Raw genomic sequence first — 26,954 nt, 5'->3', positions numbered from 1 at the left:
ACTTTGATGTCTAGAAAAAGCAAGGAGAGATAAACCCAAAGGAAAAACATGAAGGAAAAGGTAGAATTCAGACTTATGGGAAAAGCATGGGTACCCCTTATATCTCCCACCCTTTGCCTTGCATCTATCTCAGTACTTCACTGGTATTGACCCATTTCAGATCTCCTCCAGATAATGGGGATGGAGAGTTTTGCATTCACCCGAGAGAATAGTGGGTACCGTTTGTTTGATGATGTATTTATTCATCCAACAAATATTTATGAATGACTAATATGTGTTAGAAACTGTTATGGGTGCTGGGGATACATCAGTGATGAAAAATGACAAAAATCCCTGCTATCATGGGACCTATATATGCAAATATATAGGTAAAATACATACTAGGTCAGATAATGATAAGTCCTATAGAGGATAATATAGCAAGAAAGGTGAACAGGGAATGATAAGCTATTACAATACCCTAAGCAAGAGATGATAAGTGTTCAAAAATGACGGAGATTTACATATTCCAGTGTCAATAACTGATAGAATAACTAGACAGAAAATCAGCAAGCATATAGGAGACTTAATACTTGATTTTACTAATAATTATAAAACATTCCACCCAGTGACAGCAGAACTAATATTCTTTTTAATCACACATGAAACATTCTCCATGTTAGGCCATAAAACAAGTTTCAATAAATTTAAAAGGTTTGAATTATACAATGTATATTTTCTAGCTACAGTGCAGTTACATTATAAATCAACAACAGAAGGAAATTTGGGGAATTATCAAATACTTGAAAATTTAGAAAACAACATTCTAAATAACCCATTTCTTAAATAAAAACTCTAGAAGGAAAATTTAAAAATATTTTGAACAAAATATTTTTGTTCAAAAAATAACAAAAATGAAAACTTAACATATCAAAATTTATGGGATGCAGCTAAAGCAGTGGTTAGAGGGAAATATATAGCTATAAATGTCTACATTAGAACAGAAGATCTTAAATCAGTAACTTAAATATCCACCATAAGAAACTATAAATAGAAGAGCTAACTAAATCCAAAGCAAGCAAAAGAAAGAAAATAATAGATTTGAATAGAAAACAATGAAATAGAAAACAGAAAAACAGGAAAAAAATCAGTGAAATCAAATTTGATTCCTTTAAAAGATCAACAAAATTGATAAATCTTTAGCTAGACTGACCAAGAATTAAAAAAAGAAGTCACAAATTACCAAAATCCGAAAAAAGAGGGGTGATTCTTACAAAAAATTTAAAAATCATAAGTATTATTAATCACTTATCAATCAATTTATGTGAAATTAACAAATTTCTAGAAAGACACAAATTACCTAAACTGACTCAAGAAGCAATAGAAAATCTGAATAGATCTATAATAAGTAAAAAAAAAAATAATTACTTAGTAATTTAAAATCTTCCCACAAATACAAAGTCTGGTCCAAATGGATTCACTGGTGATTTCTACCAAATATGTAAAATAGAAATAATTCTAATTCTTTACAAACACTAAAAACAGAGGATAAAGAAACACTTCCAAATGCATTCCATGAGTCCAGTATTACCTTGATACAAAAGTCAGACAAAGTTATCTCAAGAAAACAAAACCATAGACCAACAACCCTCATGAAAATAGACAGAAAATTCCTTAATATTTTAACAAACTGAATTCAGCAACATATAAAAAGAATTCTATGCCATCGCCAGGTGGAATTTATACAAGTTTGATTTAGCATTCAGAAATCAATGCAACACACAATTTAATAGAATAAAGGACAAAACCAAATGATCACCTCAGCAGACACAGAAAAAGAATTTCACAAAATCCAATAACCATTCATGATAAAAATATCAACAAGCTAGTAATACAAGGTAACTTCTTTAACGCGATAAAGGTAATCTACAAACAATGCATAGCTAACATAATATCTAATGATGAAAGATTGAATGTTTTCCCACTAAGATTAGAAATAAGGCCAAAGATAACCCACATTTACTCCTTCATTCAACATTGTACACAAGTTCCAGTCAGTTTAATAAGGCAAGAAAAAAAAATTAAAGGCATACCAATTGGAATGGAAGAAATAAAACTGCCTTCACTCACAAACAATATGGTTTTGTATGTAGGCAATCCTAAGAAATCCACACATAAAAAGATTTATTAGAATTAACAAGTTTAGCAAGATCACAGGATACCAGATCAATGTACACAAATCAACTGTATTTCTACATACTAGCAAAGAACAATCCAAAAATGAAATTAAGAAATGAATTCCATTCACAATAGCATCAAAAAGAATAAAATATTGAGAAAGCGATTTAACAACAGAAGTGCAAGACAGGACTTGTATATTGAAAACCACAAAACATTGCTAAATAAATGGAGATACATTCTATGTTCATGAATTGGAGACTCACATAATTAAGAGGGCAATTCTCCCAAAATGATCTATAGGTTTAATACAATCCCTATAAAATTGCCATCAGACATTTTTTTGTAGAAACTGACAAGTTCATTCTAAAATTCATATGAAATACAAAGAACCCAGAATAGCTAAAACCGTCTTGAAAAATAAAGAAAAGAACTTGTATTATCCAAAGTCAAACTTACCGTAAATCCAGACAATGTGGTATTGACGTAGGATAATCACATATATCAATGGAACAGAACTGAGAGTCCAGAAATAAACCCTCACATTTATGGTCAATTGATTTTTGACAAATGTGCTAAGGCAGTTTAATGGGGGAAAAGATAGTCTTTCCAATTAATAGTGCTGAGACAATTGGTATTCACATGCCAAAAAAATTAAAAATAAGAACATAGACACTAACCTCATACCATACACAAAAATTAACTGAAAATGGACCACAGACTTAATGTAGAAGTTATAAAACTTCTAGAAGAAAACATGGGGAAAAAACTTAATGGCATTAGATAAGGCAAAGAGTTCTTATACATGACAACCAAAAGCATGATCTATAAAAGAAAAAATTGATAAACTGGACTTTACCAAAATAAAAAATTTTGCTCTCCTAAAAGACACCATTGGGAAAAGGAAAGGGCGAGGCACAACCTAGGAAAAAGGTTTGTAAATCACGTACCTGATAAAGGATTTGTATTCAGAATATATAAATAAGCCGTACAACTCAATAAGAAGAAGACAAATACTCCCATCTACAAACGGCCAAAAGATTTGGATAGACATTTCACCGAAGAAAATACAGAAATATCTAATAAGCAGATACAGAGACGCTCACCATCATTGAGTTACTTGGGAGATGCAATTTAAAACCTAAATGAGCTACCACTACTACACCCCCGCTAGAATGGCTATAATAAAAAAGACGGACAATAACAAGAGTTGGTAAGGATATGGAGAAATTAAAACCCTCCTACCTGTGGGAACGGAAATGGTAGAGCCACTCTGGAAACACTTTGGTGGTTTCCTATCAGGTTAAACATACTCACAACCCAGCAATTTCACATTGATATGTCTAATATATAGGAGAGATACAAACCACGTCTACAGAAAGACTTATATGTTAGGGTGTATAGCAGAATTATTCATAATAGCCCCAAGCTGGAAACAATCCAAATGCCACTAACTAGTGAGAGGAACAACAAATGTGGATGTCCATGCACGAGAATACAATTCAGCATTGAAATAGTATGACTGCTGATATGCTACAACATAAACGGACCTCAAAAACATTATGCTAAGTAAAAGAAGCCACACACAAAACACTATACATTGTGTGATTGCATTTATATGAAATGTCCAGAAAGGCAAATCTAAAGATATAGAAAACAGAGCAGTGGTTGTCTGGGATTGAAAGTGGGAACAGAATTGACTGTAATTAGGCACAAAGAAATGTTTTGTAGTGATGGAGACGTGATAAAACTGGATCGTGATGACGATTACACATTTCTATACATTTACTAAGAATCATTGAGTTGTACACTTACAATAGGTGGATTTTATCATGTGTCAATTATACCTCAATAAAGCTGTTAAAAAAAAAAAAAAAAAAGAGGTGATGGGGCTTGGACCATGGGGTCTGAGAGGTGAGGTAGTGAGAAGTGATACCAACACTAGTGGGTGAGTAAAATGGGCAGAACACAGTCTTGATCCTGGGTCACTGTATTAGGTTTCTCCAGAGAAACAGAACCAGTAGGATATATACAGATCTATTTCAGAGGAAATAGATAGGAATCGGCTCAGGCAATTATGGAGGACGAGCCCCACTATCTGCCATCTGCACCCAGCTTGACAGTTCACCACAAGGGCTCTGAGTTAGATCCGGGCCTGCTGGGGGACCACCTACAACGGCAAGCTCTGTGTCTTACCCATGGACTCCCAGACTGTGTAAAAATCTTGGGAGACTGGTTTCCCATTAAACTACTTATAAAAAAAAAAAAGGCAAGAAAAAGAAAAACAGAATAATCCTAATGTAAAACTCCTCCATTCCTGTCTCATTAGCAACATGTAGCTTTTCATCTTTTCTTTGATTGCATATGCTCCCCTCCCCCACCCTCCACCCACACATTCATTTCTCCTGCTTGCCTTTTTGTAGCTAGTTTCCAATCTGAGTTTCAGAGCCGGTATTGGAGATTCTGTACTCCATTTATTAGTGTCATTGCAGAAGCCATCACGTCTTCCTGAGCTCATTCATCATTTCTCCTCTTCTCTCAGCATCGTGTTAAATATGCAGGGTCTCATCACCAGCCTCGCGGTGCCAGCCACAGCTGCAGCCACCCTGGTCTGCAAAAGGCAGTAAAGGAAAGCTTGCAGGAATACAATGCTAAGAAATAGTCTGCTTTGGAGTCATTAATTCATTTTCCATATATCCAGAAAATTTTTACTAGGTGACGACGATGAGAAGGTCACTGTGGAGATGCGTCACAGAATGCTAAGATATAAAACAGTCTTTACCTTCAAGGAATTTACCAGCAAGGTGTGGAAAGAACAGTGATAGGAAAGAAAAGGGCAGCAGACGACAGGCTTCTGAGTGAGTCGGGGTTCCACCAAAGCACAAGCTCACGGCAGCTGGTGTAGTCACAGATCTCCTGGACGCAGTGGCTTGGCGGTGGCATTTGAACTGAATCTTGAAGGATGAGTAAGACTTTGAAACATAGAGGAAAGGGAGGCAGAAGAGAAGGAATTCTAGGAGGAGGGAACAATACAAACAAAACCATGGAAACAGGAGAGCTTAGGCTATATTTGACGGTAATAAAGGTAATTCATATATCAGGACCCACAAATGGACCCATAGCTGGCCCAGTGACCTGGCCCACAAATCTAAACCTAAGTCACCCTACACTTACTGGAAATGCCTCACTGTCGGGAAACCTAACACCAGTCACAATCCTCCAACCCAGCTTCAGCTGGCTTACCCTAGGAAGCAGGCCCTGCTAGCCTTCTCAGGAAGTCCCCCACCTCCTCGTCAATCCTGCCCCGTTTCTCTGTTGCCTCCTCTCAACCTCTATAAATCTCCTCTTGCCCATAATCCCTCAGGAAAGGGCTCCACTGCTTGTGAGTCACTGCACTCCCCCAATCCATGGACTGGGGGGACATCGTATTCATTACTGACTTGTTTCAGTGTTGTCATTTGAAAAGGACATCACCAACACCAGGGGCTCCTGCATCAGAAGGACCCAGCAAACAGCGACAACGCAAATTCCCAAGTCTCCCCCAGAGAGTCTGTTGGAACGCTCTCCCCACTTCTCTCTGCAGGACTGGCTCCGTCTCGTCCCTGAACTCTGAGGTTATATGTCACCTTCTCAACAAAGACTCCTTCCTGCCACTGTTATTTCTCTCAGCCCCTATCTTTCAAATCACACACGTATTATTGTTTATAATCATTTTGTTGATATGTTTGTCTGCCTCTGACAGTAGCATCTAAAGTCTCTAATAACTATTGGAGCTTCATGGCCCCCATTCTCAGTGTACACACCCTGTGAAATAGATTCTAGGGCGGGCAGTTTCCCCCAAGCTTCTTCCTTAACCTAAGTAACCAGGTTGGCATGAATTTTTAATATTAGAATCAAGCTATGTTACTAGAACAATAGGAGTAATGGCTCTCCCTCTGGGCGGGTTTTGAATAATCTTTTTTCTAGAAAGTTCTTAGATACAAACATTTGTACATTTTACTATGAAGCCAGGATATGAATCACAGGAACCAATATCTTATGAAGCAATCTGTGCCTCCATTACCCTATTTGTAAATGGAGGAAATATTGAATATCCCAAGGGATTGTGGTGAGAATTAAATGACTTAATTTATATACAGAAGAGTGCCTGGTTCAGAGTAAGTGCTCAACAAACGTTAGCTTTTCCATTTTTATCATAGTAGCTCTCATTCTGAGCTACTACATTTTTTCCCCCCTGAAAACAGAAATTGAACATTATCTGCACCAAAGTCATTGAAAGAGTTTGTCTGAAAGCAGAGCCCTGGGTCCCAGGCTAGACCAGTGGAATGGTGGTCTCTGTGAAGGGAGCCCAGGAATCTGTCTTTGAACAAATTTTCTAAGAGATTTTGGTCTCCCTGGAACTGGAGACCCACGAGCCCACTGGGTTTATATAAAGTGTGGATGAAATTTCAGCCTTGACCTTCATGTCCTGCTGCCGGGATCAGCTATGGAACATTCCATTGTCTAGAAACCCAAGACCTGAGATGGGGTCATTGCGCAAGGCATGGTAGAGCTGGGCTCAAGATAATGCCAGCAAGATCACTCTGAGAAACGCCTGCTCCAGCCCTCAGTCTTGTTCTAGAAATACACCTCCGGACCATTTATGAACAATTCCTGGCTTGTAGTCACCGGAAGGAGCCTCTTGCAGCCATCAGCTTTCCTGGAAGGAGATCTGCTTAGGGAACCTGTGATGCCTTGATCACATCTGTCACCACATCAGCCGAGTCACGTACACAACATACGTGACTCCTGCTGCCTCCTGCCTGTGAACTATCTGATTCCCCGGCATGTCTGCCTGTCAGATGATTCACTGTGGACCTCAACCCCCCTGGGTGTGACATTCAAATCCGACCCCTGGGAGCAAACTTACCCCAGAGCAGCTCCTGCATGTCTCCTATTTTAAGGATGAGAATCTTGCCGTATCATCATAACAATCACAATGCAAACTAGTAAGTCCTTCTGTTTCTATAGGACTTTATGGATGGTTGTCAAAGAACTGCCACAGCCGTTCTCCAGCATGCCCTCATAATGGGAGTAGGGAAAAACAGGCGCCCCTTCTGCTTTGCGGGAAGTGAAACCTTGAGGAGCTAAGGCGACTTCCCTCATTTCCCCCAACAGATTCAAGGCGAACATGCCGGTGACTCTCCGTGCTCTGACGCTGGGCGTGGGGCTGTCCTGCCACCCCACGCTGCCTCCAACCATTGTGTCCCCAGGACAGAGAAGAAATGAGGAGCATTCGCGGGGACCACACTTTGAATCTTGAGCCCACGGCTCACTAGCTGTGTGACCTTGAGAAAACGCACCTCACAGTGGTGACATAAGGGGATAACGTGAAGCGCTGTGCTGGGCACACCCTGGGCTCCCACGGGCGTTCCATGTTAATAGCCGCGCATTATTAACCACTGATGTCACTGATGGTGATTGTGGTGGTTCTGATGAAAATGGTTAGGATCCGATCTGGAGCCTGTCTCCCCTCTGATACAGTCTTTTTGGGTTAAGAGAATAACATGGTTATTATGTTCCATTTTTGTCTTTTTTTTTTCTTTGATAAAATAGAGAAAACGTTTAGAACTCATTCCCCAGTTTTTAAGAACTTTAGACTAAATTATTATATGATATTATGTTTGACACAGGGAATAGAAGTTTTTGTTTTTGTTTTTCCCCAGAGAACTACACTTAAACTCTACTCTTGTCCCAAATCAAATGACTTCAGTTCTTCTGCTTTGTTCCATTAACTTCTTGACCAAGTTTAAAATAAATGCTGAAGAGATACACTGGATCACCTATGACCAGGCAAGGAAAAGATATTGAGTGGACGAATTTTCCTGACAACTGCTTAACCTGGTCAGTTGGTCCCTGACTAATTTCTCAACAACATCTAGAAGTTCAGAATGAACTATTTATAAATAAATAAAAATGTTGACACTCAGGGAACCATTTGTCTTAGATGATATAATCACAACTTTCAGTTAATCACAGTCATAGAGATTTTATGCTTCTTCTCACAATCACTTCCTGTTAACAATCCAATTCACTGCTACCACCTTACACTTTCTTGTTCCACATACACATATAGCACGTACCAGAAACTTAACAGGCCCTTGGGGGAGACTGCAAAGCGAGAGAACGCGAATGACCTACCTGGCAGGTAAGGGCCAGAGGTTGAGTGCAGAATCAACCCCTGACACAGGCAACGTCCTGGAGGACAAAGTGTATGAACACAACCATCCGTATTCTCTGTACTTCTAACGAGGATGACCCTCTTCCTGCCGACCCCTGCCTCTCCCCATCCAACTCCCTGAAACAAAGGGAACTCGCTCCCCTCCAGGCAGGAAAAAGGAAGAGTGACATAATAGAATACTGTGAGCATCAGAGTGGCCAACTGACACACAGAGAAGTGACCCACAAGGGGAATGCAACCCAAGAAATAACTCACGGGAAAACAAAAATATTCCCAGCAGCACTGTTTTTAAGGATAAAAAGTATAAAGAACTAAAAGCCACACCAGTGTGTAGAAGGGCCAAAAATACCGTGATGGAAACCATGATGGAATACTACATAGCTATTTTAAAAAACAAGTTATGGACTACACACATGTAGAAATGTTTACATAGAACAGTATAAAGTGGCAAGTCACAATGAATAATGTCAAAATTAATTTATATGTCTGTATCTAAATATTGAACACTGCTATAGAAAAATCTCACCACCTGAGAGATTAGAATCTTTACAAATTTATCCTATCTCAACTTACATGGACCACACAACTATATTACTACTTTTCCCTAGTAAGTTCATTCTTTCAGTCTTGCAATTTCTATTTATCCTTCCTCCACTAGCCTCAAACATCCCAGCTCTCATAACAGAATCCTAGGAGTTGTCTGTGACTCTTGCTTTGCCTGCCCGAATTTGGCAACATAAGCCCTCTCCTTTCGTGTGTTCCAGCCACACTGGCCTCTGGCGTCCTTGAATTTGCCAAATGCGCTCCTATGTTGAGGCCGTCCCCTATGCACTTTCTGCTGCCTAGAAGGCTCTTGTCTCAAGTCAGTCAACTCAGCTAAGTCTTGTATTGATAAACCTCCATTATTATCCACAGGCACGCTTTCCTTCATAGCACCTAGCACCATCCTGATGGGTCACTGTTGGTGAGGAATGATGGGAGGTAATGGCGCTGCAGTTTAGGGGAAGGTCCCGGCCTTGCCCAGGTGGGGCTGGAGCCGAGAGGCAGTGGGCAGGGAGCTCAGAGGTGGCTCTCAGGTCAGTCCTTGACATGCAACCCCCAGTTGTTCCATGTCTCATTGTCAGAGTTACTCTGACGGTCAGGCAATAGTCATATCAAACTATTGGTCAACGATAATTGCACAGGTCGTTCCACAGCCACTAAACTCAGATGCAACACAACAGAACGGTTAGGGCATGGGTTTGGAGTCCAGGTTCCCGGGTGGAACCTCAAAGGTGTGGTCAGAAAAGTCAAATGACACAGAGAAGTCAAGGAGAGCCAACATGTAGTATTTTCAATACTGACTGTCACTCTGGCAAAGCTATGACCTTAGTTATCATATTGTTTGTCCTACTTGAATATTTACAAAAACGTAAGCTCAAAGGGCAGAGGCGTGATGGAGGAGGGAGTACAATATACAAAGACAAGTAACCAAATGAAGGCCTGATCCTGACGGCAGAAAATCCTTTCCTGTGCCATATGCCTTTCGTGCACTCTTTCCATGCTTTCAACTTTCATATCCTGTGAAAGCCTTCGTCTTTTCAGCCCCTGTCTACAACAGGTTTCCAAAAAGAGCTTGGTGACAGTCGTGCCTGCTGGGAAAACCATAGCTTCATTTCTCCCTCTTCATAAATATCTGAGCACTATGATACTTGCCACCACTTAATGAGGTGGGGTTTGCACGGCCAGCAGTGCAGACGCTGGTTATTTCTTCCCCGACAGTGTCTGTAATGCCGGCAGCTGCTGGTCTAAATTCTGGCCCTTCCTCTCCACCCGCTCCGTGACTGCTCGCCTGGATTCTTGTAACAGCCCATGCAGTGGTCTGAGAGTAGCCGTCGCCCATGCTAGTCCCTTCTCCCCTCCACGTCATTCATTTAGTTCCTTTATTCATATAGCAAGTGTTTAACGAGGACCTTCTCCATGCGAGGCCTTCACAGGAGACCGAGCAGAGCACAAGTCAAGACTCAATGGACTTAAAAGCTAGAGATAGCATGTGTCTGTCAGCCCCATACTTAAAAATGAATGTTGGGTTCTCTTTACCAAAGTACCTTACGGTGTTCTCAGAAAGCTGGACTCCGTGGAGGTACATAGGAGAGTCAACTTTGCTCTCAGGAGGGAGTGGACCGCAACAACAGTTCCTGTGTGTGTGTGTGTGAGAGAGAGAGAGAGAGAGAGGACAGGAGGGGCTGGAGCCCATGGGTTGCATTTGTGCCTTCTGACCCTTCGGTTGGGTCTCGCTAGTGGACTGGAGGGCACCTCTCCTGCATTCTGTCCTTAGTATTCCACCATTCCACCATATTGCCTCACCACTGTTCCCCGTTCTCTGTGTACCCATCACACCTCATTGCTTCTGCACAGCCCTTTCCATTAGTTCAATTTTCTTTCTGAGTCTCTTAACCTGAAGCCCGCTCATCCATCCTTCAAAACCCACTTCAAATATCACTTTCTGTGAAATCTTTCCCTGTAACCCCAGACAAGTCTGGAGGTCCTTCTTCTGTGTGCCCACAGCTATCTGGTGTTAAGTCCACTATAACACTATGTTTACGCTAACCATCTGTTTATATCTGCCTGCCTCCAGCAGACCGGGCTCCTTCAGAACTTATTTATCACCATCGCTCCCGTGCCTGGACTATAAGAGGTCCCTAGTAAGTGATTTTGGACACATGATTAATGAACAATGGCTGGATGAATAAATAAGTGAACACATGTATGACTATTAGGAAAGAGCCTGGCCTGTCTGCAGTTCCACAAGGAGGCTATATTGCTTCTAGAACTTTGAAATGGAATAACAAGACCATAACTGTCCACTTACTCTTATCAAAACGAAATTATTTTTCTTAACATCTTTAACCTACTCTGAATGTCCCTTCTGCCCCCGTTTTTTTCATTGGGAAGACTTTTTTTTCCTTTTTTTGTTCCCATAAGCTTTCCTTTGTGGCTACCCAAAACTCAAGGGTCAAGTAGCTCACTTCCTAATGCCATATGCTCCAGGGCGCTCTTCCTTCTGACTAGGGAAGGGCCTCTGTGCTGTCCAAGTGCTTACTCACTAGCTCCTTCCAACTTCCATGTTTAGGGCTGCTGTCAAAACCATTGTTCATACAACCTAAAATTTTTTCATTAAACATTATTACAGCACTATAAACCTAGCTGAAGCGGGCTTCTCATTACTTAATATTTCCTAGACCTTTAAAAATACAATCGAACCAAAGAGAAAGCTCATGAAATAATTTCACAGACGTTCTCTCCCAGGTCCCCCGAATGGGACCCTCTATTCACCCACCCAGGTTATTTCTGTGGATTCAGAGGAAGGTAGAGGTTACCCTTATCAATGAACTCATTCAACTAGCTCATAAACTTTCTGGGATTCAAGTAGATTTTCTTGATATTTCAGGATATTTTAAGTGAGCAGATTAATCTCTCACATCTGTCCCTCCAGATGTCTCTGTAGACATGCCATCTGAGAAGGGGACCTGGGTGTCTTTACCAGAAGCATACAATCTTCTTGCTCTCCCCATTAGTTTGAGCTTCAAAGCTTCATTACAGGCTAGGAAAAAATGGGTTGGGCTACATCTCTAATCACCATTCCCTAGAAATTATTTCAGTTAAATTTGCTAGTATTAATTACACAAGAGCAATACTTTGTCATTAGAAAATGCTAGTTGCTAAAACCTTTTATTAGTTGCTAGTCACTTAATCAGCCATGGCCAGAGGTTAAGCCACATCCAGCCCTTATTAAGTCTGAGATTTTGGTGCACAAAGTTATAGTCTTTGGATTTCTTAGATTATTTTCTGGTGAACTGTTCTGATTTTAGAAACGATGCAATAATGTGCATAGCTGTGATCAACATTGCACAAAGGGTGTCCGGTGTGTTGTGTGTGTGTGCGCCCGCACACTGTAAATGTGTATCTACATCTTACCTTCAGGGTTTCAGTAGACATTGAACCATGTCCAGGTTGAGGGAGTTTTTATTTAAAAAAAATAATGGCTAGCCAGAGGCTCAGACTTCCCAACTCTAACTTTTCTACAAAAGAAGAATTCCTCCCCAGATTGTGAAACTTTTGTTGACTTGTAACTACTGAAAAGAACGGATCTTAAGGTGAGGAAAATGTTATGGGTTTCTCAGAAAAGGTGTTGTGTAAATATAGTGGTTGTGCCTCGTTATCATGGCTTGGCCCGGAAAAGCAGAACTAGGCGTAATACGTTAACACACCTGAAGGATAGATACAGGCTTAAGGAGGACACCAGACTTGTTTCCTATCTCAGGGAAGATCAAATAAGAAAAGAAGGACTTAAGTTTCAACCAGAGAGAGCGTGATCAGGCTTACATGAGAACGTCTTGATTATGCAGCTGTTTTATGCAGACTTGGTAAAGAAAGCAAGGAATTTGGCAAGTATTTACTGAGTGACTGTTGTATAGAACGCTTGGGTTGTGGAGGATAGAAAGAAAAGTAAGATATATAGAGTCTCTGCTCTTCAGGAGGTCACGATCTAGTTGGAGAGACAAGATCGTCATTCACAAAATGACAGTTAATATAGAATAATAACAAGATATGGTCCGAGACCATATACACAAGGGCAGTAGGTGGGAGAGTCCAGGACTCTGAGCCCAGAACAGAGAGAGCCCCACAGGCTGAAGCAAGTGGAAAATTTTGGTATTGAGCCTTGAAGGATAGAAAGGGTTTTGAGAAGAAGGGAGGAGGAGATGGGGAAGAATGGCATTTCAAATTTTTTAAAAATGAGCTTGAAGGACAAATATGACTCCACTTATATGAGGTACCTAGGGTAGCCAAATCCAGAGATAGAAAGTAGAATGATGGTTGCCTGCTGGAGAGGGGAAAATGAGAATTTATTCATGAACAGGTAAAGAGTTTCAGCATGAAAAGATAAAATAATGCTGAAGAGAGATGATGGCGATGGTTGTACAACAATATGAATGTACTTCATGCCATGGAACTGTACATGTAAAAGTGGTTAAAATGGTAAATTTTACGTTATGTATATTTGACCACTATTTTTTTCTAAAAAGTTTGAGGTCAATGATCGTCTGTCCCTAGAAGACAGAGGATGGGTGGATACTGATCTTTTGAGGTCTGTTCTTTCATGACTCCCTATTACCCAGATGTGTGGCCCACGTGACAGCAAGTGTGAAATGATTACATGTCATCCATCCCTGGGTGGTTGCACTTTAGTGGTTGTCTTAGTCTGTGGGGGTTGCTGTAACAGAATATCATAGACTGGGGGGCTCATAAAGGACAGAAATGGATTTCTCACCGTTCTGGAGGCTAGAAGTTCGAGGTCAGGGCGCCAGAAGAGGCCAGGTCCTCTTCTGAGTCAGGGTTGCAGACTTCTCTTATGTCCTCACATGATGGGAAGAGCAGAGAAGGGAAGCAGCTCTTCAGTGACTCTCATAAGGGCACCAACCCCATTCACGAGGGCTCCATCCTCATGACCTCAGCTAATCCTAACTACGTCCCACAGGCCCTGTCTCCTAACACCATCACATAGGGGGACTGGGTTTCAACATAGGAATTTGTGGGGGGTGGAGGACACATACATTCAGTCCCTACAGTGGTTGACTCTCCAACAGCTTTTCCCTTCCTTCTTCCTTGCGCACAAAGCCCACTTCCACTATAGGGGCCAGTTACTCACATTTCCAGCTTCACTGCAGGTAAAGCGTGGGCATGTGACCCTATTCTGGCCCATGGTACTAAGGGGAAATCTCCTAGGGGGTATATATTGGGAGGGTTTTCCTCTCTATTTAAAAAAAAAAAAAAAAAACAGAGAGCACTCTACTGAGAGGAACCTTCTCTTGGTCTTCCTTTGGATGTTGTGTGAAGGGGCTAAGACGGTCATCTTGCATCCAGAAGGGAGAGACTAGAGAATGACAGATAAGTCAATCTGGAATCCTGATACACTGCAACTGTATTCATCACCCTCAGAAAGTAGATCCCTCCTTGTTTAAGCCACTGTTTGTCTGGTATTCTGTTTCCTTGCAGCCAAGGTGATTCCTATGGACTATGGTGTCACGAAGACAGCCCTGTGGCACATTGCAGAGAATCCAGATTCGGCAGGATTAAAAAAAAACAACAACAAAAGGTGTTTATTATTGTTTGCTTCCTTATACGGTAGGCAAAAGAAAAAGAATGCAGAGAGCAGGGCACCCAGGCAAAAAGAACACCCAATGCTGGGTTTGCAAAGACCTAGGACCATCGTAAACAATAATAACCACTATTCTGGCATGTTTTACAGACAATCACGTTCTCCTTTGTAACTGAGAAATATTGTATTTAAAGGGAACACTGGGTAAGAGCATAAACAAAGATGAAGGACTCTCTGAAGATGGTAAGGGTCCAGAAACAAGACAGCAATGACCCAGGAGACCAGAGTGGGCTACTGACAGTGTACGTAGGCTAAGACGAACATCAGTGGAATCCAGAAAAAGAGAAACCCAAGGTCAACATCAGACCAGTGTCTTCTCTCAACTCAGTTCTGTGGGTTTCAGTAATTCTCAAATAATTTTGTGCTTTTCTTATAAAGATCCAAGCTAAGTGCCCCTTGACATATTGCTACCAGTAGATACCAGGTCGATGTGGGAGGGACTTCTTTGATTGCTAAAATAAAGATTCTGGTGTTCTTTTATCACATTTTTCTATCAAGGTGAACATCTTTCTGGGGGTATTACGGTTGGGCTATTTATTAAGCACTTTTGTTAGCTGGTGATATGAGAGCTATCTCCAAAGTTGATGAAACGGGCACAGCCAAGGAAGGGGGATGGCTCCATCTGCTCGTCAATGATGCTGGGAGCCCTGAGAGAGAGGTCCAGACATGGGACAATCTGTCACATCCCACTATGAGTGTCCTGTGGCGCTTTTAACAGGAACCAAGGTGTTGCGCTGGGCAGCTGTCCCCTATGAACAGGACTCCTTGACCTGAGGCAACTAGAATTATAAGCCACTGATTTCTCCAGAAAAACAAGAGATGGATTCCTTGATGAAGCCTACCGCCTTCCCCACATTCACACACTAGTTTTTAAAAAAGGAAAACTCAAATTCTCTGTTGGGAAGCTGACCCTAATGCTCTACAAAGAACCGTGATAAAACAAAAAGCAAACAAACAAAAAGCCAACGCTGTTTGAATGCATATAAATGTCCTCATAAACTGAAGCCCATGTGAAATATGGCTGATCCAACTCATCAGGGATTAGCGAGCCTTCCCACTAGGCAGAGCCTGCTTCCGGGCTAAAAATGAAATTAGAAACTCCAATTCATATCCTCTGATTCTGATCAAGGGCAGAGTCTCTGGGCTATTCTCTCAGCATTCAAAGAATGCATATTATTCCCCAAAGAGCACACAAGTGCTCCATGAGTTGCAGAGTCCCAGAGGAGATGGAAGTTTTTGGCCTCGGGTGAAAATGATTTTCCACGGAAAATGTCACACGGACACTACCTTCTGGGTCTCAAATGAATCGGGTCTTGTACCAGGAAGTCTTTTCTCTTTCAAACTGTGGGTTGGGGACACGGCTCTCACAGGGCGTGCAGGGCTTGCTGATGGTCCTGTGACCTCTGTTCTTTTCAAATTGAAGGAGGAGAACAATGCAGAGCAGTGGGAAGAGTGTCGGATATGGAGTCAGGTCTGGGATGACACTGGGAGCCGGCCTGCTGCTTCCTCACTGTGTGATATTGAACAAATGGACTAATTTCTCAGAGCACCTTAGAACAAATGGACTAATTTCTCAGAGCACCTTAGAGGGTCGACGTGAGACAATATATGTAAAGTACCAAAGAACACACAAAGGGTCGGATTATTAGAGCCGACTCACGAGAACAGATCTGACCCAGTATTAAGCTTTACTAAGAACTTCAATGAAACAAGGAATCACAAGGGTCAGTTACAGCAGCAAGTGGCTTGGGACTGACGCAGCTCCCCAGGTCCTTTCCTGCCACATCCAGATACTTTCCTGCGCAGACTGACACAGAGAACCTTGAGCCGTGTATGTGGCCACATACCTACACAGAAAAGAACCATCACGAAGTATCTTCATGTTATACTCAGGTAGGTACGTAACTTACTTTACCTATTCCCAGGACGCATGCTCAATACATCCATAGATTCCAGATTTGTTACAAAGCAATCCAGGCAGACCAGGTACCTCCTTCTAAAAGCATTTCATAGGTAAGGACCCTGCGCTAGCAAATATCATTCATGTGTTTACACGGAGGTCTATCGTTAGCATGTTTGCATAAAGATTTGCTCAAGTTCCCTTCCTTCTCTTTGCCCACAGGCTTCCCTCTGGTAAAGAGAGAGGATGGAACGCAGGCCTATTGCTAAAGACTTCCTTCCCAGCACCTAACCCAGATGGGGACCTGACAGATAGTAGCTTTTATCACATTATTAAAAATAATAAGTATAACATGACTACATGTGTTCTCACGCTCTATTTCTGCCTGACTTTCCAGGCCTTGCGTAATTCAGCCTCTTTATTTCATCTAGGCCTCACTCCCCCAGTTGTGTGCAGTTCTAATCTCTGCCTCTTCTGCCCTTGTACGATCCCACTGTTCTACTCACCTTCCAAGGACAGTCAAGGGCGCCTTCCTCCGGAAAACACCCATGCCTGCTGCTGCCCTCTGATTTCACCTTTTGTACCATCTGTAATCCGCGATCTGATGCTGAACCTAGCATACTTACATCGTCCTGTTTCTCACTTGTACATGTGTGACAGTGTTCGTTCTCCAAATAGATTAGAAATCCCATTAGGGCTGAGTCACTCATACCCGGAAGCAGCCCTCCATCCACCTCCCTAACAGATGTGGTCCCTCTGGTACTGACCCCATCAGGATCCTATTTTCCATAATGTGACGTTCTCAGAACTTCTTGTAATTCCTGATTTCAGTGTTGTCTCTCTTTATGGCCAATAAGCTCCAGGAAGATAGTGCCCTGTCTCTCTTGCTCACTCTCAGATTGCTACTGCCTGACATAGCACCTGGCAAGCAGTAGGTGACTGATAAATATTTGTTGAAGAAATAGGTTTTCTGGTGGTAAAACGAGGTGGAGCAAGGACACCCATTCATTTATACGGTGAACCTATCATGCATCTGTTCTGCGTACGCAGGGTGCAGAGATGAAGGAGACATGACTTCATTCGTTTGATCTCTGGATTGACAACGTCTGAGTGAATATCTTTACCACCCTGTCTGGGTCTCCAGATATGTACAGAATAGCTATGCAGATAAAATCAAAACAAATCTCATTAGTTAAGCCCAATAAGTTTACAGGAGGGAAGGAGAAAATCAGGGGAACGTGGCTCTGAAGGGGTGCAGGTCTCCCACTGCCCCTTATTCATTCCCAACGGCCATCACACAAGCTTGACTACTGGCCCCAATACAGGTGAAAAGCTTACAGCAATCCTTAAATTGAGCTTCAGCCTAGTAGCTAGTAGATTTTTCTCCTGCCCCTCACCTTCCTGTGCCCTGTAAGCAGTGCCACATTTGTGAAGATATATGCTAGGACACCTTTCTGGAGAGCTTTTTTCAGAATGACACATTCTAACTTGTTTATAACAGATTTTGGCCACCAACACAACAAATTCAAATGAACTCTAATGTTCAAATCAGACAACAATATAGATTTAATTTTATCTGTCTTAATATTACTCTGTGCAATAAAAGACATCATATTGTCATTGCTTTTCCAAAGTCAATACACTTTTAATGGGTTTGGTGCAAGGTCAGTCTATTCCTCAATCTTCTGAGAAACAAGGCAAGTAATGAATTTGGTGTTTATTAGTTGTATGTTATGAAAGATAAGGGTAAACTATGGTGGACCAATCTCTCAAATCTTCCTGGGAAGAGGGTTGAGATTATAGAATGGGGGCAGATGGATTCATGTATGATACTTTCTTAAGCATGTAAGGTCCCTCCCTCCCTCCCTGTGCCAAATGATTCTGTAGTGCAGCTCAAGAAGCGAAGGGTTCTTCCACTGATGCTTTGACCTACTGAGGCTACTTCCAGTCCCCAAGCTAAAGCTGTCTACACCAACAGCATCAGCTGCCTTCAGCCGTACATCAAAAAGATTGAGTCTCTCGCTGGCTGCTTCTTTTCCCCATTACATTTTCCCTCCCACTCATGCCCCTCTCTTTTGCTTCTCTCCTGGAAGGTCACCTCCCCGTCCCTTGGTACTCTCTTCAAAGCCTCTCTCTGTGCTCTGTCCTCTGCGGCCATGTGTTAGTAGCTGTTTCTCTGCTCTCCCACTAAACTGGAGCTCTTTGAAGGCAGGATCTGGGTCTCATTTGCTTTCTCATCCCCAGTGCATTAGAGAGGGCCTGGAACATGGTGAGTGTTGAGTAAATGTTTGGCCTTAATGAACGCATTGAATGAAAGTTGAATCAGAGAACCAATGCTCAGTGTCTGGGAGATACAAAGAGAAGTGGGTTTAATGATTCACATTTGAGCACTTCGTCCGTTTGTGACAGGGATAAAGGGTAAGGGATTCTACATGCTGCATCACCCTACCCTTTGATGTCAAGGTCATTGGAGAGGCAGTAGCAGGAAAGGACAATAGAAATTTCAACTGTGCCTTATGTAGTTTCTGGGGACAGTTGAGTAACACCGTTTAAAGAAAAACTTGAAGGGGGGGAAAAAGTAGACAAAAGAACCCCTTCAACTGGTTTCAATTAAGCGAATGTAAATCCCTTCTCATTTATCAGAAGTCAGCGCATTCTTTCCTCTTTCTACACCATTTAGAGCTCTGACCAATGATCCCAGATGGTTCTGTTTTCCCAAATAGATTTTAGTACCAATTCTAGTGCATTCATTCGGATTGGAAATGAAAGCAGAAAGAACTGGCCTCTTCCGCCCTCTCCCCCACCTGTCCGCCTGAGGTCTGCAGCCCAGAAGCCCACTCGGAGGGGCCTTTTCTTGTCACATGTTTGGGGTTGTGCTCCTTGTGTCTTGGCTTATCACCGTCCTAGTTCAAAGCCCACCCTTTGGTTTCCCTGCTCCTAATGTTGAGTAAATGTTTGCTGAAGTGGATGGAACTGATGCACTGGCTTTGACAGGAAGGTTGAAAGCTTCCCCAGGATTCCAAATCAGCTCCCTAGGACCCCTCAAATGGACCCTGTTCCTCTTTTTGCACATTTTTGGACACACCTGAGGAATGTGCACAACACTACAAAACTAGCACCTCAGAGTTTTGGTGAAAGAACGGAGTTTTGGGAGGTCCTGCTCGCTGCTGTGCCCATGACTCAGCTGTACTTCTAGGAGAGATGAAACGGCCATTCGTCCAGTAAAATCTGTCTTGTACTGTAAACTCCACCCTATAGTTCCTAAGAGCGACCAGCCTGGCCTGCTGTCAGGTTGCATAGCCTAAACTACAAATACGATTGTCCTATTTTATTAGTGCCCCTCTGCACATGGCGCTGGCCTCAGGCACCCAGCCGTCTAAGACACGCCCTAGTCATCCTCAGGATGCAAACGACAGCCTGATGGGTAAGTGGTCGGCATAAGCACATGGAAAGATGGAGTCATATCACTGGATACCAATCATTCTAACTTCTGTACAGAAATAGGATTGGAAAGTTTCAGTAAGTGCAGTTTCCTTTCTGCTGTCCTGAGTTTCTCATGCGAAATTTAAAGATTCGAGGACTGTTTAGTATTGGGATTTCCAGAATCTCTTTCTCTCCCAGAAAGGTGGGTATTTGATTAGCAGCAGTAATAACTGCAACAGCTAAACTTCATGATTCTCCACCTTGTGGCAGGTGCTGTAGCAAAGCCCTTAGACATGAGTTACCTCTGTATTAGTCTGCCAGGGCTTCCATAACAAAACCCGCAGCCTGGGGGGCTTTAACAACAGAAATTAATTTCCTCACAGCTCTGGACGCTGGAAGTCTGAGATCAGGATGCCAGAAAATGTGGTTTCTGGTGAGGCCTGTCTTCCTGGCTTGCAGATGGCCACCTTCTCACTGTGTCCTCACATGGCCTTTCCTCTGCGCACTTGGAGGGAGAGAGGGAGGGAGGGGGAGAGGGGGAGAGGGAGAGAAGGAGAAAGGGAGGGAGGAAGGGAGGGAGGGAGGGAGAGAGAGAGAGAGAGAGAGAGAGAGAGAGAGAGAGAGAGAGAGAATCTGGTGTCTCTTCCTCTTCTTAGAAGCACACCAGTCCCATCAGATTAAGGCTCCACCCTGATGACTTCCATCAAATTAAACTCCAAATACAATCACATGGTGGGGTCTTATTGCTGCACAGTTTATCTGACTTCCAAGGATTCCCCACAATGGAGGCCAAAAAAATTATCATCATCATCATTTGCAACAGCAGCAGCAGCCGGGTTAGGCCCTGATAACATTTTCAAGGAGCAGAGTCCCTAGTGCCCTCCCATTTGCTCTGCCACCTTGGTCCTACCCTGCAGCACAGGTAGGTCCCTTTCTTGGAGGCGCGGCTCTCAGCTAGTTACCATGTACCCCCTCCTAAGGGGGCAACTTGCACATCAATGGGAAGTGACAGGAGACTGCCAAGGGGAGGGAACGCTGATCTGATCGCTTATTGTGTGTTAGGAGCCATTTCTCCCCACCCAGTCACTTCATTATGTGAGGAAACCACAACCTAGGAGGCTGTATTTTGTCTTTCATTTGACAGATTAGAAACCGAGGCTCAGTGGGATGACGTAGCTCTCCCACCACATCACTCTGGGTAGTCTGGAGTCCCAGCTCTGCCCTTCAAGTCTCCTGAGCCTCAAAAATTCAAAGGAGCACATTTCTAAAGGTGGATGATCAAAACCGACAGTTAGAAGGACTTAAAAAAAAATAAAAAAAAACAGGGGTGGAGGTGGGAAGAGAGTGATTACAATGTTGATGAAAAGGGAGGCTCTATACAGCAAGGTCCTTCCATTACCGGCCTGCAGAATTTACAGAGAGAATGGCTCTCAGATAATGTCTATACCAACTCCTTCATTTTACAGCCGTGCAGCCCTAAGGCCCAAAGTGGGTGAATTACGAGAATACTCGTTTAAACCTAAAGAATTGAGATGAGAACCCACAATAAGGAAAAGCACACAACATTACATTTACAGGAACCAAATTTTCCAATGGTCCTGCTTGGGATGGGAGAGGAGGTGACCGATGTTTCATCCACTTATAAAACCACAACGTCCCCATCTGTGCTCAGCAACGTAAATAGAATCACTCTAATTTTGTAATTGCGAATAGGGAATTACCATTTCTGAGTAGAATTTCCAAATGTAGTAGTGTTCTCATGTCTGCATTTGCCTCCAATAGTTGTTAGATAAATAAAAACACACAGATTTAACACAGGAAAAGATGTATATAACAAAATATTAAGCAAGCTTCTCGGGCAGAAATACTTTGTTAGAAATCTCTGTCTTGATTCTTAAAGCTACTAAGGCAAAGAATCAAAATATAGAGGATCTCCTAGCATGTTTAAAAGAACACAGAGCATGGGATGGGGTGCGCTCTCTGCTGTGGCCCCAGAAACATGGGCTCCTCCTTCTCTACAGGCCAGAGATTCTGACCTTGTCCTTAGAATGGCCGAGACAGGAGTGGGTGAGGAGTCCATTTAGGAACATTTGAACGCCATCAAATAAGCCATTGACGGAGCTCTTACTCTGTAACAAGTACCGTATCACAACAGGCAGGATGCAGGCTGATACGTAAGGTAGGATGCACACTAAGAAAATTAAATAGTTCTTGTGAGTATAAATATGCACGTGAATGATAAGTAACACCTCTGTTTGCAAATGTAGCAGGATAATGTTTTGATACATAAAGTGACATGTTTTCCCCTCTCAGGAATTCTTGTTACCTATGAACCTTTTCCCATCCAGGCTTTCTTGGCACAGTGCCTCGGGCAGGGGATTATACTACAGAACAAAAGAGGCAAATTCTTGCCTTTTGAATTTCAAAACCTGAAATCTTGGCAAAAACAATACATTTGAAAGAAAAATAGATCTGGAACCGGTCATAGATTTTTTTCCTATCCCTGACATAAAACTAGGGGGAGAAAACCTGGCAGGGACAGGTGAGAGCAAAACAAGAGTTAGACCCTTACCTGGGTCACTTAGCAGAGGCCTGTGTTCCGTCCCCTTTGCCCTGACCCGTCTGACTGAGTTCCTGGAGCAGAGGACAGACAAGAGGATATTGGGGAAACTGTGGTCCGCAGCCCACGTCCAACCTCCCACTGCTGCCTCCAGGCTCAGGCAAAGCGTCTGTGGCATCCACCCAGCATTCTGAGACAACAGGGAAGGTGTGTCCAGGTGGAGAGGACCCGAGACATCCTGGCAGCTCCCCCACATACCCACGGAGTTCAGGGCCAGGCCAAGTATTTCTCAAGCACCCAGGTGGAATAGCTGCGAGAGACTCAGATCTGAAAGAAGGGCCAGGAGGACCCAGCGGTGACTTACGTGGAATGTGGGCACTAGAGGATGGCGCTCAGTTCAGCAGATGCCAGCGTGGACTGACGAGAAACACCGAGGACTGGCGTCTGTCAGTCCTTCCCCATCCCATGCTAATGTACCCTGAGAGCCCCTAGACTTGTACAAATACTCCAGGCCCACCCACTCCTTCATGTTTAACCAGCTTCGTCCAGAAATATTCTCACAGGGTCCAACTCAATCCCCTACACGGTAGGCGCAAATGCTTTCTTTTCCTCATTCTTAAGAAACAAACACTAGGAAACCATATTCTGCAAATCAGCCCAAAGTGCATCAGAAGAGGGGGGACAGTAAGGTCTATAGTGATCCTAGGTTCCTGATATACATAAAAGTTCTCCCTTTTGAGGTCAGATACTAAATCCATAGCCTGAGTAGCAAAGTAGGGAAAAGTTTGTCTCCCAAACTCTCCTCTCCCTACCAGCCCTCTACGTGGACACATTTCCCACCTGAGTGGCTAATGCCTGGTCTTTCTTGCAATGTTCTCTCACTATCTTCCCGTTGAACCTGAATCTCATTCACGTTCAAGTGGCTCAGAATAGTTTGAAGTTAAACTCCTCCTTCTCTGTTCCCACAACAAATCAGTTGTTAAATCTACGACTCTCTGCTCTCTCCTCCCCTTTCCATTACCTGGAAATGCTGTTCTCTGACTATTCCTTCTCCTCAGCCCAGGAACATGGTAAAATGGCACTTCCTCTCCTTTTTGGAGTTGATTATGGCCAGCCATGCCATAGTGACTTGCTTTGACCAATAAAAGGTGGGCAGGAGTGCCATCTGTTTCTTCTGGTGGAAGCATTTTATTGCAGACACTATAGTACTTTCTTCTTCCTGCCACTGGAACTGACAATATTCCAGAAGGCTGAGGTTCTGTTGACCTGATTCCCAGGGTAAGGACTCCACATCTATGTGAGCAAGAAATAAACATTTGTTAAACTAATTCACTGGTTGTTACACCATCATAGCCTAGCCCATCCTGACTAACACGCCTGGGCTACTGTTGGGGTTTGGGCCTTCAGCTCTGCTCACCTGAGCTCTAACACATGCTAAATAACGTGTGTGGTCTGTACACAGATTTTGTCAGTCCACAAAATATCACCAGTCTACAATGAGGTAAGTACAGAAATTGAGAAAAAAACATTTAGAAATTCTCATAACAATTTAACTAATTTACTTTATCGGTTGAATCTATTAAAAAAATAGTTGGGCTTATGTTCCTCCCAAATCTTAGCATTGATGCCACATACACGCTTGTTGTTAATTTAGATCAAAGCTTCACGATTAAGAAGTAGAATTACGGTAGGATTTCAAGCAACAACAAGGAGATCTGGGGGATACTTAGGGTGCAAGACTCTTCCTCACTAAGGGTGAAATCGTCATTTAAGAGTTCCCCAAGTCTACTTTTTGTGACAGCACAAAATTTAGCTCTAACAAGCAGAGAATCCGTTCTGAGCTTTTTCTCATTTCATATTAAATATTGTTGTAGGTTTCCCTACATAAGCGCATTAATGTATTTATTCCTCGTAGTAAAACTTGGTAAATATATTGCCTATGAATATGGTTTTCCAAAGTATCCACAGACTGCTTGACATTTTGATCCAGTTGTTCACGAGTACAAGAGGATAATACAATTGATCCCTAAATCACATCCTAGCTCCCTCTAGCACTGAGGCTCTTTGACGTACATGAATGTATTTCTCTGCAGCAGACAAGAAAGAGGCAGCATGGTGTTAGGAGACCTGGCTCCAGGCCTCGTTACTCGCTCACTCACGACTACGTGAAGTCACTGCTTAACCAATTGGTACCCTAATTCCTCCATCTAGTAAACGAAGATAATTATGTTAACAACAAGTATTAATAAGGAACATCAGCTCCAGTGTGAGAATCAAAATAAAGAGTGCTGAAGCGCTTGGTAGTGAATAAAGTGCCACACAATGATAACTTAGCATTTATACATCAGACTGCCCGGGAATGCTCTAACATTATCTCGGATACATAGATTGTCACCTCTCTAGCCAGACAAGAAGATCTTGAGAGGTACACTGTGTAATAGTTCGTTGTGCCCTATTCAAAGTTCAGTCCTTTGGGACAAATAATATACATACAGTAATTGTTTGAACACTGGTTAATATGCCAAAAGTTGTTGAAGCAAAAGTCACATTGACAACACCCTTTTGGGGGATTGGCAAAGGAGAATTGTAATTGGCTGAGTTCCTGAGGGCAGAGGTCATATCTCATTCATCTTTGTATCCCCAACACTTACCAGTCATCAAGGCACATAGAAAGAGCCCAGTTTATGGCTGAAGATAAATTAATAAACAAAGGAACTTTAATTAGATACTTCCTATCATTACCTCCATTCAGTACCCTGAAACCTAAAAAGCCAACCTTTGTTTGATTCTGGTTAAAGTGGCTTGGGGGAAGCTTTCCAGAACCACCTAAACATTTTGAAAGCACACCCACCCAGTAAGTCACATGGTTTGTCCTCAGTGAACACAAGCAGTTCTCATTCAAAGATCATTAAGAGGCTTAGGCTGCAGGAGGGGGTGGTAAGGAACAGAAAAGCTATTGGTCTGAAAGAAGGGGAAATTGTACTGTTAATTGTTCAGAGGACACCACATTATTCTGCACATGTAAACAGGCGAGGTGAAAATACAGCAGATGAATAAAGAGCTTCTGTATAGAACTGTAACTTCGGCAGGAACCACAGTGCTATGGCTGCTGGGGCTGCAATGGAAAAAGTGACCTCAGAGAGGAATTCAGAGCAGAAATGCTAAGAGGGGATGAAACACCATGAAGTTCTGGCTGGGTCCTTCGGTCCAAGGCATATTAACGTATAAAGCTATTTCAATTTAAGAAATACAGAGCACATGAATTTGTAGTTGACTCTTCTTTTCTGCTTGTGGCTTAGAATTCCCAAGTGCCACGGCCCTCATGTTTTTCACAAGGGATCTGTACTCTTTAGGAACACATTATTCTAGAGAGGCCCAAGAGCAGACACAAAAGAAGTTAGTCTGGGGTCATTGGACTTAGATCCCCTAATGTTCCACTGAGCTGTCCAAGCTCAGAGGGCACGCTGACTAGGGACCCCAGAAAACAAAGACACACTATCTGAAGAAATCATTGCATGCCTTTTCCCCTTTCCTGCTTCCATCTAGGGAGGGCTCCCCCTTTACAGAAAATTTTATGTGTATTACGGCAGTAATTTGTCTTTCACCACTGGTATTCAGCCAGTTCAGAGTTTCAGAACTTGGGTCTCTTGATATATAGAGGTGAACCTGAAATTTACTTAATAAATTAGCCTTTGGCAAGGAAAAAATGAAATGCATCATCTCACATGGATATGAACAAAACCACAGTCTAGGAAAAATCACCCATCCCTCCCACCCCTGCCCCAAACGAGCTTTATTTTTAAATATAGATCTACATTTTGAGCAAAGCATGAATCAAGTCACATATGTGATGACAGTAGAGCGTGTAATTTTAGAGACATGCCAGAAAAAAAGGGGGTGTGAGCACATAACACTTATTTATATTTTTATTTATGCTATTTCCCACAGATTGAAAATAAATTTGCAAGAGCACAACTTCTCAAGCGGATCTGCTACTAGAGTCAGAAAATTTTGTGCTTATTTAGCAGTGCCCTCTGCCGTCCAAATGGATCATTTTAGTTTACCCTGATGCAGAAAATAAGCCACTGTATAATTCAACAAGTGTACAAGCAGCCCTCATCCACCCACCAAATATTTATTAAGAGTCTAGTTTATACGCCAGTTACTGTGGAAGGTGATGGAATACACAGATGTATAAAAGAAGGCACGAATGTAAATGCAATTACAAAGTTACTTGACCACAAACACAAAAAAATCACTTTACCTAGTTTTTCACTAAAATGAGACAGACACAGCTAGATTGTCTCCCTTTCCAAACTGTTCTGGACCATTATCCACATTAGCAGGTGTCTGGCCGTCTTTGGATGGAACTCTGTGGTCACTTACACAGGGAACAACAGTCTGAAAGAGCAAACATGCTGGGACGTACAGTTTTAATGGTGTCTGTGAGGAAGCTTTCACAGTCAACTTCAAAGGACACATCTGGTCTTGTAGT

The 26,954-nt window shown here is 42.5% G+C and overlaps 1 long non-coding RNA gene across 2 annotated transcripts; it reads right to left on the bottom strand.

Annotated features, from left to right (window-relative positions):
- Positions 1-1,403: 1,403 nt before the first annotated feature.
- On the bottom strand, positions 1,404-26,197 carry LOC141569326 (uncharacterized). Of its 2 annotated transcripts, XR_012492850.1 has the most exons (5): positions 23,481-26,197; positions 22,472-22,533; positions 16,159-20,404; positions 13,689-16,126; positions 1,404-4,768 (listed from the first exon to the last, which is right to left on the bottom strand). It is a non-coding gene; the product is annotated as an uncharacterized LOC141569326 (long non-coding RNA). The 2 variants fall into 2 exon arrangements; XR_012492849.1 differs by having other exon boundaries at positions 13,689-20,404.
- Positions 26,198-26,954: the final 757 nt, after the last annotated feature.

This window comes from Rhinolophus sinicus, linkage group LG17 (assembly GCF_036562045.2).
Source record: "Rhinolophus sinicus isolate RSC01 linkage group LG17, ASM3656204v1, whole genome shotgun sequence".
NCBI classification, from domain to species: Eukaryota; Metazoa; Chordata; class Mammalia; order Chiroptera; family Rhinolophidae; genus Rhinolophus; species Rhinolophus sinicus.
Note: the sequence above shows the minus strand (reverse complement) of the source record. Positions and strands in the feature narration are given on the sequence as shown.